The sequence below is a fragment of the Ovis canadensis genome, chromosome 24, assembly GCF_042477335.2.
Source record: "Ovis canadensis isolate MfBH-ARS-UI-01 breed Bighorn chromosome 24, ARS-UI_OviCan_v2, whole genome shotgun sequence".
NCBI classification, from domain to species: domain Eukaryota; kingdom Metazoa; phylum Chordata; class Mammalia; order Artiodactyla; family Bovidae; genus Ovis; species Ovis canadensis.
Genome location: NC_091268.1, coordinates 45,766,115 through 45,780,974, shown reverse-complemented (window position 1 = coordinate 45,780,974; position 14,860 = coordinate 45,766,115). Strand labels below are relative to the sequence as shown.

Here is a 14,860-nt window from a genome sequence, read left to right as displayed (position 1 = left end):
AGAATGAAAAATAAATTCCACATGTGATTTAGTTTAGGGTTTTGTGCGTGTGTGTGTGTGTGCGTGTGTGTGTGTGCGCGTGTGTATGTGTGTGTCTTTTCTGCTTGTTCGAGCTGTTTAAGCTCAGTGGAAATTCATTAAAAAAGACTCATTGTCTGGTTTTCCTGATAGCATCAACTGGCCCTTTTTCTCTCCTGGTGCAGGGGGACATCCATTACCTTGTAGGGCCTGACTGTTAGGATTGTTCCCAGAGTTCAGGACTGTTGAACCACAATGGGCTCTACCAGGCTTTGTGGCCTTAATAAGCCCCTGTTATTGGCTTTTCAAATATTGGTCTACCTATCAAGCCTGGCTGTGTGTCAGGAGAGGGGAGGCTTTCTTTAGAGCCACCACTGATGGATCACATGCTTTTTCTCAAGAGAGCAAACAAGCACTTTTTTGTTTAGGCTCAGTAATACTTGGCAAAGAAATACAGCTGTAATTATATATCCTAGTTCTTGTTCTTTTCTCCCCATCTGAGTTTTACTCCCCTCACCCTCAACTTTACATAAAAGCAGCTAGCATTGGATCTGAAGTAAATGTCATGAATGAATAATAATTTCTTTCATTTACACAGTAATTAAACCTGTTGAATGCTGACTTAATGCTTTACTGCAGTCTAATTTGACTGGAAGATTTGGCCTTTGTGAATTCACAGAAAAGGGAAAAAATAGAAATTAAATACCTACTGAGACGATTATGGAGGGCATTTTTCAGAAGGGTTCTTCCTCCTCTTGTTTCTCTTCATCTCCTGTTTGCCCTCTGCTTCCTGGGATACTTAATACTTCAGGGTTGTTCTGCAAATCAGTCTTCAGTTTTTATGCCCAGCAGTGCCCACAGCCAGGCGCCTCTGGGTCAAGGCAATTGGCTGCCACTGCAGACAGAAGGCCGAGGGCCTGGTCTGCTGCCTCAGCAAAATTGTTGCTGCTGGTCTTCTGGAGCATTTGAGTTCTTTCTGGCTAGTTTCTACACTCCTTTCCTTCTTAACCCATAGAATTCCAGTTGGTGAGTCCTTCCATCGGTCTTTATGATCATGCTTGACATGACCTATGACAGCCGAAATATGCCTGAAAGCTAATAGATACATCCAACCCAGCAGTGTTTTGGGACTCTACCACTCTACTGGAAATGGCAACCCACTCCAGTATTCTTGCCTGGAGAATCCCATGAACAGAGGACCCTGATAGGCTACAGTCCATGGGGTCACAAAGAGTCGGACATAACTGAGCGAGTTCACTTTCACTTTCACCACTCTACTGAGAACTTCTGCCTTTGTACAGTCTGAGTCACTCAACTTGTCTTTCCCAGAGTGTCTCTCAGGTGGTCCACTTTGTTGTGGAGGAAGGTATTTTACAGTTTTCATCCTCTTTCACCCTAAGGACTGACTGGCCATTTTAATAAAGACTTCATTCCCAGAGCTCCCTCCTCAGGAATTTATAAGTTCCCTCTGCGATAGTCTCTAACCCTGAGAGGGCCCTGCTGTTTACCTGTTGAGTAGAGATTGTTGGAGGCACTGCGTCTCCAGAGGCAGTGTAGGCAGGAGCTCTGGCCCGGCCTTCCCAAAGCTGCAGCAGCCACTGTACAGAGTACCGCCTCGCTGAGGGCCGTGCCATAGGGGGCCTGTTCTCTGCACTCTCTCGTCACAGGAGCCGGCCTTGGGGCCTAGTGGCCGAGCCTCTGACTCTTGAGAGAGAAGTCCCGCTGTGTTTGTGCAGGTTGTGAGCTGTGTGGGTTGTGGATGGCACTGACGGAGTCTCTGGGTGTAGATACCTGGCACACAGCCAGTCGGTAAATGCTAGTCCTTACCCGTATCTGGAGACAGAGAGAACACAAGTGTTTAAGTTCCTCACATACTCCCCTCGTCACTATCCAGGGCCAATGTTTATGTGACTTAATTTTCTTTTCTGTCCCTTCTTCCTCCTGCCCACTCTTCTTCCTTCCCTCCTTCTCAAAAGTTACACCAGACTTATTCAGATCATATATTTCCTTTATGGAAAGTTATAAAAACTTAAAAAAACTTGTATTCTATTATATATTTTTAACATACTTTTCAACTGTATTTGCTAAAATGCAGTTGGAAGCATAGATGTCATAAAGATAAAACCTGTTACTCATTAACTACGTTAAATAGTTTATGATTGTGGATTCATTTCAAACACATGAATCTAGGCAGATCCTTGCCTAGATTAATCCATATTCTTTCTCTCTCTCTCTATATATATATATATGTGTACACATATATATACGTAGTTATAAACATAATTTATACATAGTTATAAACATGCAATTGTTTTCTATTTTGCCATTGAGCGCTTACTTTGTGCTAATTCCTGTGATAAATGCTTTTAATGGTTTGTTATGTTTATTAGATCAGTTTCTTATACTGGTTGATTATAAGAATTTTGGTAAGGTACCTGTGAAAAACTACATTTTTCCTAACCTACCCCTGACTACTGAATCTGAGTATTAGAATAAATCTTGAGTTTTCCAATCTGGCTCCATGTGGAAATAATCTGAAACTCGAACTTTTAAACAAACTCTACTCCAGTCCATTTAAATTGTTTACAGGGCAGGCCTGTGACCTTTAAACTCCTCTGGTGACTCTAGGGGCTCCTCTGGTAACTCTTATACTTCAGTGGTAGGTATACGGATAGGGTAGAGATTTAACAATATAGGTGGTGCTTATTATCTGAAACTAGAAAATGAACTTTAGTTCATTTAATCCTTACAATAACCCATGAGGCACAGCTGGCATTATCCCTATTTTCAGATGAGAGATCAGAGGTTTGGAGAGACATGGGGTACTAGTATCAAGAATGGGTCACTGGTTCTTTTAAATCTTACAGTCTAATGGTATACATAGTATTGCCATGTGCTTGACCATGCACATGTCTTTTTATTTGATGATCACAAACTATGTATGAAATGTTGGTTTAGGCATGGAATTAAATTGACTAACTCAGTATGCCTCAGAACCAAGTACTTGTTTGCTAAGTTCTTTTGTATATAGATACCTGCAAGTAGACATCAGAAGTCCATTTTGTAAAGTCAGTGGCAAAGAGGATGAGCTTGACATTTGGAATTTGTTACTGACTCACAGACTTGGTGGACTTTGAGTGACTTAGAGGTCAGATACAATTTAATATTCTGCCATTTCTAGAGATTTTTCTGTGAAACACTTTGGTTTGTGTTTCATGATCCCTGCCTTCTCAGCCATGAATTTCTTTTTGAATGCGTCCCACTCCACCTCTTGTTTTCAAGTGGCTTTGTTGCAGGTGCTGTGAATGCAGAATGACTTGGTTATTCTTTCTCTGTAGAAATGATGACAATGGGGACCCAATTTACCTCCAACTATAAATATGACCGCATTTACATTTTAAAAAACACGTCCCATAATTCTAAGAGCTCTCTGAGGTGGGAGAAGGGGAACCTATGTCTAGCCTTCTAAATGGATGTTGCCCTTCAGTTAGAGCCCAGGACTTTTCCATAGTTTTCATGTATTTGAGCAACTTCCTTAAAGGTGCTTGGCTCTGTGGATTTGAAATTATTGATTTGACTCTTATAATGGTTTAAATATCCATGCTTGTGTCTCCATATGTGTATTCGTGTTTTTAGTGAATATTTCTTGAACTCTTAGCATGTGTCAGGTGCAGTTCTAAATAGCGGGGTGATGATATCCAAGCCAAGCAGGAAAAAATCTGCTGTCACTGAGCTCAGATTCTAATGAATAATGCAAGAAAAAAAAGTTCAGTACATAAATCTTAAAGTGTTTTGGAAGGTAAAAATTCTAGATAGAAAGCATGTAAAGAGGAAAATCTCTCTATCATAGTTGGAGAATAGTGAATTTTTTAATAAGACAGTCAGGTTGGACGTTACTGAGGGAACTTGAAGCCAAGACTTGCTGGAGGTAAGGGAGTAGTAAGCCATGCAGATATCTGAGAGAGGTCACTTCAGACAGAAAACACCTCCACTGTCACCTCTCCTCAGTGTGTGGAGCTTAGCAAGGAGACCTGGGTTCTGTAAGATGCATCTTACGTGAAATTTTGCCATTAGCAACTACATGGATGAACTAGCAGGGTGTTATGCTAGTGAGATACGTCAGAGAGGGAAAGACAAACACTGTTTGATAGCACCGATTTGTATTTATTATATACAAAATCATACACAAGCAAATGCAAAACTCATGCCCAAATTGTTCCCACTATATCAGTTGTATTGCAACGCATTTTTTTAAGAATTAGCTTAATAATAAGAACTCTCTGTACATAGAGATATGATCAGTCTCATATAGTGACAGAAGGACAAACAGTAAAGTGAGTATAATTTGCAAAGGAGAGAAACGGCAGGAGTTAGCCAGAAGCGGCCAACAGTGGTGGGATCGAAATGGCTTTTGTGTCCTGTGTCACTCACTTGGGCCTCAGATTGTGCTGTAATCATACTGTTCTCTATCCTGGTTTCTAAATGTAAAGAGCTGAGTCAAGTTATTACAGATACAAATGTCAGTCATGTCCAGTTGTACAAATTATTAATAAATTTAGTCACAAAATTCAAAGAACAGCAGTGGAAGGTCTAATCCTAATGCACAGTAGGAAATACCTTTCTGGGCTCTCATCTCAGAGATCAGGCGTTTGCCTTCTTCGCCCAAAGGATTATATGGGAATTGTTTGGAATGAAGAGGCAGGGGAGAGATGTAATTCAACATTGTATTCTCCCATCATATTCTTATTCCAATGGAGAGATGTATCTTTTCTCTCTTTTGCTCAAATTATCGAACACAAATTGGAGCAAGGATAATAAAACCAGATGACTAGGAGAGTCCCATCTGCCCCCTCACCAACCTCTCTCTCTTCAGTGTCGTTTCTACCCATTTTAGCAGATGGCACCAGTTCTTGGCCAGTGTCTCTAGTTATCTAAGGGATTGTTCTTTTGCCCGCCTCCTTTAATACAGCAGCAGAAAAATTGACTCACTCTATGCCCATTGGCCAAGGCTCTGATTCCTGAGAACTAGACAGAAGCTTGGAATTCAACCAAGCCTTCTGGAATGCCTTATGATGATCTGCCTAACAGCAGAAAGCTGGGTTGATGTAAACTTGAGCTTTTATATACTGGAAGGTTTGTTTAGTGCTGGCTAGAAAAAGCTAATAGTAACAAATCTCAAAAACCTTAAAAAAGAAAAAGCAGAGGCTTTATTGAGTTTTGTTCTGAGAATACTGGTTACTTCTAATGGTGAGTGGTGTAGCGCTATATGATGCAAATTGCAGGACTCATTAGTTCCAATTCTGCATTTGACCGCTCTGTAAAGGAAAATGAACTTGTAACTAAACACGGGAGAATGAGATTTGACAGATGACATAGAAGATGAAAGATGAAAGACTAGGTTGTGAGGGAGTATCTGTTTACCTGCAGAGAATGGAGTCCAGGCTCTTGAGGCCAGTGGATTATAGACTCACCATCATCTTTGAAGCAGTATGTTTTGACTTTAGTAAAAACAGTGTAAGTAACCTTTTCTTTGGGTCCTGGATAGTATTTCAGAACAAGTGACAGTTGACTAAGCACTGAGAAAAAAGTACCGTCCTTACAGAAAGCCAGATACACCTCTCAGTTCTTTCTTTAGCAAGACTGTTGGACAGTAACTCAAGGGCATGTCATAGACACAATTCATTTGGACTTCAGCAAGATTTTTGCCTTGTCTTCCTTGATTCTTTTGTGAACAATTAGAAAAATACAGGTTGGGTGGCATGATTATCAGGATTTATAATTTCATTATTATTTCACTGGTTAAGAACATTTGTTTCACTCTGGATAAAACTAAGATCATTGCATAAATGTCTATCCTCTCTATTGTTTTTACATTTTGTCTTTGCAATGCAGCTATAGTTACAAATGTTTCAAAAGTAGTTCAGTTCAGTCGCTCAGTCATGTCCTACTCTTTGAGACCCTGTGGACCTCAGCACACCAGGCCTCCCTGTCCAGCACCAACTCCCGGAGTCTACCCAAACCCATGTCCATTGAGTCGGTTAAATCATAAATATGCTGGGTTGGAAAAACAGGACACAGCTGGATTTTGACTATCTGGGTAGTGACCAAATTAAGGTGAAAAGGTAAGGGTTAGGTAAACTTAGGTTCAAAACCCAGCCATGAAATAAGAAAACAGAGGGGAGACACGATTTTCAGCTGACACATGTAGTGAGTCAGCAGTGTGTCTTTGGCAGTAAAACTACTGGTGTTTTTGAGTACCTTAATAGAAATGTAGAATGAAGTAGTGGGTGTGTGACTGTTTTGTGTATGTTTGGGGAGGAGGGGATAGATAGGAACATTTGAAGTAAGTTTTCCCCAGCATCAGATAGTACTAATGTTCACATTCTGCACATTTTGGTGTATTTGTAAATCACTGCTATTCTTAAAAATTGAAAAGATCCAAATAGCTGTGAAAATTCATTGGATTTAAAAGCTGCTTTGGCAAGGGGAAAGTAAAACTGTACTTAAAGAGGGATTTTTCAGAGAGTGGTTTTAAAGACATTTAACTTATCTAATGTCAAGTTAAAAAAATTTAAGTAGTTATAAGAACAAGTCCTTGTAGCGTGTATGAAAAACTTGGTAGACACGTGAAAGTTTGAGGAAACTTAACAGAAAGCAACTTTCAAGGTGTAAGGTATGAAGTTTGCATATATTATCATGTGATGAGTTTATTTTTTTATTTTTTTGCATATTCTTTTTTTTATAGTTTTTATTTTATTTTATTTTTTTTTTAGTTTTTTATTTTTTAAATTTTAAAATCTTTAATTCTTACATGCGTTCCCAAACATGAACCCCCCTCCCACCTCCCTCCCCATAACAAACTCATGTGATGAGTTTAAAAATGTCGTCCCATATGTATGTTTTGCTTACCGAGTGTGTGTCATATACCGTAAGCCATCAGAGATTCAGAACTTAAAAATGGCATACTTCCTGTTTAGAAAAAAATAATTAGTTAAGGAGGAACTGGAAAAAGTTTCAAGGTTAACGGGATATGAAATTGATCAGCAAGGCAGATAAGAAAGGGCTTCGGAGTTTCTCATGCTTCATTGGTAGAAATAGCAAAGATGAACTAGGATGAGAATCATGAGTCTGAGGTTTTGGCAGGCTTAGAAGCGCAGCCTTTAAAATTGATGTTTGGAAACTGCTCTTTATTACCCACTTACAACATCTTATTCAGATTTGTGGCACAGGTTCCTTCTAGTTGTAAAATTCACCTGGTACTTAGAGATTATCATTCTAATTCATTACTTTTATCCTGGAAAACTGGGACTTGAGGGTTTTTTTTGCCTTGTAACGTGTTTGCATTTAATTTAGTTCACTAAGATTTTTATGTTGATAGCAGCCTTCCCCAGGGTCTGTAATACCCTGGAGGTAAAGAACATACTTGATCTCAGCATTTCTTTAGGGCCTGGCCCTTTGCCTCACACATAGTAGGCACCTAATAAATATTTATGGAAAAGTATCGAGATAAGTATTAAGATCAAAATCCTTATCATACACAGTAGAAAATCAAGTCTCTGGTTGCTTGTGTGGTCCAGCATTTCAGAGCAGAAAGGAGCCTTAGAAGGGAACACATACAGCTCCTCTTTTTCACACATGGGGAGAGGAGAGTTCCTGAAATTGAGCAGGGGAGCTGCTGTCTGAATGTTGCAACTGGCATATTGTCTCAGGATTTATTGCTTATTCTCTTGGGACTCAGGATGATTTGGAGAAAGTTGAATGTAGAGGGAAAGTTGAATCAGTGTCTTCAGGTCTGTGCCCATTTTTTCCTACCCTAGCACGCCTTCAGCATCCAGAGTGCATTCCTCTGTAGTAGTTCTATCTCCGATTGAACAGGTGAGTTCAAACCCACAGTTTTGCTTTTATCTTTATGTACTGTTTAACATTCAGGCACTACACTGTGCAGTGCAGACACCAGTTAAAGGAACAATTTTGTAACCAGCCTGTTTGCTCTATATGCCTTGGTGGTGGTGGTGGTGTGCTGTGGCTGAGTCGTGTCAGACTCTTTGCGACCTTGTAGACTGCAGCACACCAGGCTTCCTGTGTCCTGGTTTCCTCAGTCTTACATCCATTGAGCTGGTGATGCTCTGGTGATGACATGTTACGTGATCCTGGTCAGCACACCAGGCTTCCTGTCTCCCGGTTTCCTCAGTTTTCTGTCCATTGAGCTGGTGATGCTCTGGTGATGACATGTTGCGTGACCCTGGCCAGCTGCTGGCTGTCTGACTGCATCATTTCATTGAGTTATCTCATGTGTTGCCGTTTCATATTTATGTTTGGCATCTTATTTTGTTCAGTCAACTAATGAAAAAATTATAATCACGTGAAAATTAAGTTTTGTTATATGGCTCTTAATTAAAGCACAGAGTTGAAATGAGTATCAAGCGGATTTTTTTTTAATTACAGAGAATTTCATGAAATGTGTAAGTCAGGGTGCTTTCAACTATGAATGTTAGAAAACCTAACGCAAACTTGCTTAACCAGTAAGGAAACTTATGGGGTCACCTCACCCAAGTCCAGAAGTAGGGAGGGCCTCAGGTAGGTTAATTCAGTGACTTAGTGTGTATCTGTCCTCAGAGACCTCATTTCTTTCTGTTTCATCTGCTTTCTTTCACAGTATCAGCGGCGTCCCTAAGCTATCTGTGCATAGTTATTAGTGGCTGTCGGGGCCTCACGCTTTGCTCATAGCTAATTGTGGAAATGTGGGAGTGTTGGCCAGGGAGATTGAGAGAGATTGCAGGGAAAATTACTTCTCTCCCAGTCAGAGTCAAAGATCTCCCCTCTGTCTCTGGACAAATTGGGGCATGAGCATAAAAAACTGTCCTTTTGGGTTGGCATGTATGGATTGACTTAGGTCTGAGTTCCAGACCAGTTGCTGACAGAGAGGATGAAAGGACTTTGATGGGCTTAACTAGTCCTGGAGCTGGAGTTACGTCCTCAAGGGCAAAGCCCCCACACAGTAGGGGAAGGGTAGAATGAAGGTTGGGGAGTCAACCTCAGTTGGGCTTTGAGTGGCTCTCAAACCAGTGATCACAGTTGGCTAAATCTCTATCCACAACAGTACTGGTTTCCTCTGTAGAAAGTGTTACTCCAGACTGTCAAGATGAGAAAGGTACAGCCAAATGCATCAGTTATAGATTGCTCTCCTCTAACCATTGCTTGTGTTTTAACTTTGGTAAGTCAAGGAGTATGGAGTGAATGATTGTAAGACCACTCCCCTTAAGGGAACTTGGGTATTGGTAGAAAAGCAGAAAAGAAACAGTTGCTAAATAAGGCTCCTTGTCAAATGTGCAGTTCAGGGATGCTGACTTGTAGGAATTCAAGTTGGGTTTTTGGAGAGAATACAGCCCCTCTGGTATTCCCCAGCATCACTGGAGTGGCTGCTTTTCTTTCTTGCCCTGGGGTAAGTGAAGCATTTTGATAATGATATAGTGCAACACGGTTTATAATTTATAAAAGGTCACTTCAATCTAAAAACTTTCATGCACGCTCTGAGCTACGTAAGATCCAGCCCTGATCCTTAAAGGAGCATTTTGGGGAGGGTAAGGAAGGCTTATCCATTCTCCTCCGTTCTTGCTGCTCATTGTTTGGCCATGTGCTCTTTGTGCCTCTTTGCCTGGCCTCTCAAAACTGAAGAAATAAAGGACTTTCTGCTTACAGCAAGGTGAGACAATGCTAGGTCTGTCAAGATCAAGGAAAATAAAAATAACAGGAAATTTAAAGTTCACTTCAGCAGATACCTTTATACCTTGGTCATCACAGACAAAGGGAAAGCCAAGAAGCTGAAGCAGTCCTGGCCCCCTGGTTGGGCAGTGAAGGAGCTGAAATGAACCAGGCGTGCTGATTTGAACTGTATTATGGTTTAAAAAAATTCTTTTTAAAAAGATGTGTGTGTGTGTGTTTGAGGGAGAAGGAGAGTGCTGGGTATGAACAAGGGTGGTGGTGATATTATTTAGTCGCTAAGTCATGTCCAACTCTTTGTGTCCTCATGGACTATAGCCCATTAGGCTTTTCTGTCCATGGGATTTCCCAGGCAAGAATACTGGAGTAGGTTGCCATTTCCTTCTCCAGGGGAACTTCCCAATCCAGGGATCGAACTTGCATCTCCTGCATTGCAGATGGATTCTTTACCACTGAGTCAGCTGGGTGGGAAGAAGAAGTGAAGTGAAGTCGCTCAGTTGTGTCTGACTCTTTGTGACCCCATGGACTGTAGCCTATCAGGCTCCTCTGTCCATGGGATTTTCCAGGCAAGAGTGCTGGACTGCATTGCCATTTCCTTCTCCAGAGGATCTTCCTGACCCAGGAATTGAACCTGGGTCTCTTGCATTGCAGGTAGACGCTTTACAGTCTGAGCCACCAGGGAAGCCCATAATCGGAGGCAAGATGATATAAATGTCTTGAGGGACAAGTCTATGTTTGATGCATGATTGAAGTTATCACACAGCAGATTAGCACACTATCTTAAAGGGCAAATAGAACTTTGACAGGTCAGAATGAAGGTGTTTCAAAAACAGATAGTAGTTTGTATAAAGCCTGTAGAGTCCTAAAATATGTAGTGTGGATGTGCAGCGGCAATTTGGAAGATAAAGATGCTTACTCCTTGGAAGGGAAGTTATGACCAACCTAGACAGCATATTAAAAAGCAGAGATGTTACTTTGCTAACAGAGGTCCATCTAGTCAAGGCTATGGTTTTTCCAGTGGTCATGTATGCATGTGAGAGTTGGACTGTAAAGAAAGTTGAGCACTGAAGAATTGATGATTTTGAACTGTGGGGTTGGAGACGACTCTTGAGAGTCCCTTGGACTGTAAGGAGATCCATCCAGTCCATCCTAAAGGAGATCAGTCCTGGGTGTTCATTGGAAGGACTGATGCTGAAGCTGAAACTACAATATTTTGGCCACCTGATGTGAAGAGCTAACTCATTTGAAAATACCCTGATGCTAGGAAAGATTGAGGGCAGGAGGAGAAGGGGATGACAGAGGATGAGATGGTTGAATGGCATCACCAACTCAATGGACATGAATTTGGGTAAACTCCGGGAGTTGGTGATGGTCAGGGAGGCCTGGCATGCTGCAGTCCGTGGGGTGCAAAGAGTTGGACATGACTGAGCGACTGAACTGAACTGAAGAGGACACAAGAAGATAAAGGATCCAGGTGTGTCTGTTGGGATCACAGCATGTCAAACCCAGACTAAAATATATACACGTTGTGGTAGGCAATAGTGAGCCATTAAAAAAATAAAAAATGAATTTGGGACTTTGTTTAAACAGCACATGGAAAGACCAGTCTATATTTATTTTGCTTTATTTCTTGTAAACTGAACAGTGAATACTGTTTGAGTTCATGGGAAAGACTCATTCTCTCAGAGAGGGAACTTTGGGAAACGTTCTGGAGATGGAATCCAATCTGCGTTGTAAAGGTTGAGCTGACCTGATGAAGGAGAACAGAGGGTCTACACACAAGACCACGTAGGCTGATGGAGCCTGAAGTGATGCAATGCCCAGACATGATCTGTGACATCCAATGAAGTGTTAAATTTTACCCAATATAATTTTAGTATATTTTATGAGCATATTCCAGAGTTCTAAGAAAACTGGTTTTGTGTCTTTAACACATGGGATAACGCTAAGTGAGAGTATTTTATTAACATTGTATGTCAGTCCTTTGAAATTCTGACATTGGGCTGTGCGTATATCATTTAGAACATTTCTGACTCCATAAACCCAGAGTTTAAAGTTAGAGAAATGTGCACATGTGGCAGTGCCAAGGGCCGTGGCTCAGGAAGCACCTCCCACTGTTTCCAAGTAGTCATTAAACTCCTGGGCCTCCCCATCCCCTAAACTCTGATCATCACGGAGATTTTATTCCTTAGCTCTTTAGAAGTTCTACTCCAAATCCAATGTTAGTTTATCTGCCAGATGACGGAATCCAGAGCACATGGTAAGTATTACTTGAAATCAACAACTGGAAAAAGTTTCACAGAGGCTCACATGATGCTGTTTGTACATTTTTTTTTTCTTCCACAGTGACACTTAAAATTCATCCCACATTGCCTGTAGGAGAGAGAAGGAGGGGGAGAAGCCCTGTTGTTTGATAGCTTTGTATGTTCCTCTGAAGAAAGAGAGTGCTTGAAAAAAAGAAAGGCAGGCTTTCAGATGTTGTCTGAACAAAGATATGGAAATGTGAGACGAGGGCAGCATCTGGAGGTTTTCAAACACTGGAACACAGGCTGCACGCTTCTTTTGCTGTTGGAGGAGTGAAAAGCTGTTTCCTGTCATTTCCCATCTTGTCACTTCCAGGACCAACATCTTGCTACTTCTTGCACCAGCTGCTGTTGTGTTGTGTTTTTTTCCCTCTTCCCTCCACAGACAGATGGTACAAGAGCTTTGATAATGCTCCCCCCAGTTCTAAAGGAGCTTGCTTGTGTGGTACCTCTATAGAATGATCCTATACCCCCGTCACTTACTTTACACCCCCGTCACCCACTCCATCCTGTTAGCTGAGTCTGAAGGAAGCAGAGGGGATCCGGTGGAGGCTTTTAACAGCATGCTCTCTCATGTCTTGTGGAGATGCCTTATAGAAACCTCACCTCTGCCAGGGCAGCCCTTTTGTTTCCGAAGTTTCACTCCAAAAAAGGGAAGAGGTGAAGAGTCAGCTTTGCTACCTTTGTCTCCGTACGATTTCTGATCGTGCTTTGTGTACTCTGAACCCAGAATAGGAGTTCTAACATCCTTATTTCCCTCCCTAGATTTTAGCTAAGTAGAATTGGGCACAGGTGATGTACAGATGCCCCTTGAACAACAGAGTTTGGAATATTGCAGGTCTACCGATTAGCAGATATTTTCTAATACGTAGGTACCACAGTACTGCATGATCCGTGGTTGGTTAAATCCATGGATGCAGAACCGCCGATAAGGATGGCAGACTGTAAAGTTACACCTGGATTTTTGCCTTTGTGCTTAGGGGTGGGGAAGGTGGGGAATGTGTCGATGCCCCTAATTCCTACATTGTTCAAGGGTCTACTCTACTATCATTTCAGAGGGCTAGATATTTATCTTCAATTGCTCTCTTTATACCTATTGATTTAAATATTTTTCTTGGGTTCCTTAGTGAGGATCAGAACTTAGAAATGCAGGATGCCTGAATAGATAGATACATTGAGGAGATAATCATTGGAAACAACTTTGGTTTTGTTTAATTTTATTGCATTTATCATTACAAAGTAAAAATAACAACTGCAAGTATGGAGCGTCTCCCTTCTTTTTCTCAGAATGATAGCTGTTTTTCCAAGAAGTAACATACTCTTTGTAGAAAACTTACAAATCTGTTATAGAAGTAAAATTGTCTGTAATTCTGGAGTGATCACTCTTACCTTTTATATGTTTCCTTGTAGACAGGATCATGGTATATGTATTCCTCTTGTACACCAGAACAAAATGCTTTGGTCATTTGTTAGGGTGGGTTTGGTGGTAGTGATAGTGGTGATGTAATGGTGATAACTAACTTCATCCAACATTTACTATATAGCAGTCACTGTAGTACATGTTTTACACACATTGCACATTTCAATTCTCATATCAGTCTAGAAGTGAAATTGAAAGTGAAAGTCTCTCAGTCATGTCCAACTCTGTGAGCCCATGGACTGTAGCCCTCTAGGCTCCTCTGTCCATGGAATTCTCCAGGCCAGAACACTGGAGTGGGTAGCCATTCCCTTCTCTAGGAGATTTTCCCAAACCTGGGTCTCCTTCATCGCAGGCAGGTTTTTTACCACTAGCACCACTTGGGAAGCCCATTAATCCAAAAAGCAAGAATGAATTTATCTATATTTTAGACATGAGTAAAGCGGAGGCAGTGGAACACCATGTAGTTTGCCCAGGGTCACAAAGTGCATGTAAGGTGAAGAAGTCAGGACTTGAATCTGGATGGTTTGTCCCTGAAACTCATGCTGTTTACTATTTGTCCATCTTTAAAAGTCTGAGTACGTTTAGGACATTTGGTACATCTTGCCTCAGGTTTCTTGTGGGGGGAGGGGGAGCGGGCTGCTGTGCTGGGTTTCCTCTAGCTGCAGCGAGCGAGGGCTACTCTCTAGTTGTGTGCAGGCTTCTCGTTGTGGTGGCTTCTCTCGTTGTGGAGCACGGCCTCTAGAGCTCGTGGACTCAATAGTTGTGGCTCCTGGGATCTGGAGCACAGGCTCGATGGTAGTTGTGGCTCAGGGGCTTAGTAACTTCGAGGCATGGTGGATCTTTCCAGGTTGGAGATTGAATTTGTGTCTCCTGCATTGGCAGGCAGATTCCTCACCACTGAGCCACCAAGGAAGCCCTGTAAGATTTTTTTTTTTTCATCAGTTCATATTTTCCACATTCATAAGATTGCTTATTGTGGTCTTGCTACCCTCAGATATCACCAGATGTGCTTTACCTTTATAGATGTTTGAAGTGAATGATCACTCACTTTTTCCATATCCCTTTTCTTACTAGAAAGACTGGACATTTTTCATGTGTTATTGATCGTTTGTATTTCATCTGTAAATTCTTCTGTCCTACTGCTTTTGTTGACTAGTTAAATTTTTTGGAAAATTTACCATACATCAAATATGTTAACCCTTCATCTCATTGGTTTAAAATGTTTCCTTCTGCTACTTACTTTCTTATTTTTGAACAAACTACTTATATGACTGTTTTAAGTATGTACATGTCCATATATTTTTTTCTGTATACCCCTTCCACATATCATCAATTTTAGCTTGTATTTTCCTTTATTTTATGGTTTTATTACTTGTAGCCAACTCTTTAATTCATATCT

The 14,860-nt window shown here is 41.2% G+C and overlaps 1 protein-coding gene and 1 pseudogene across 2 annotated transcripts in view; both read left to right on the top strand.

Annotated features, from left to right (window-relative positions):
- Positions 1–14,860, top strand: part of AUTS2 (activator of transcription and developmental regulator AUTS2) — a 1,204,224-nt gene that overhangs the window by 392,305 nt on the left and 797,059 nt on the right. The gene's annotated exons all lie outside the window — the stretch shown is intronic.
- Positions 9,651–9,887, top strand: LOC138429679 (large ribosomal subunit protein eL38 pseudogene; annotated as a pseudogene).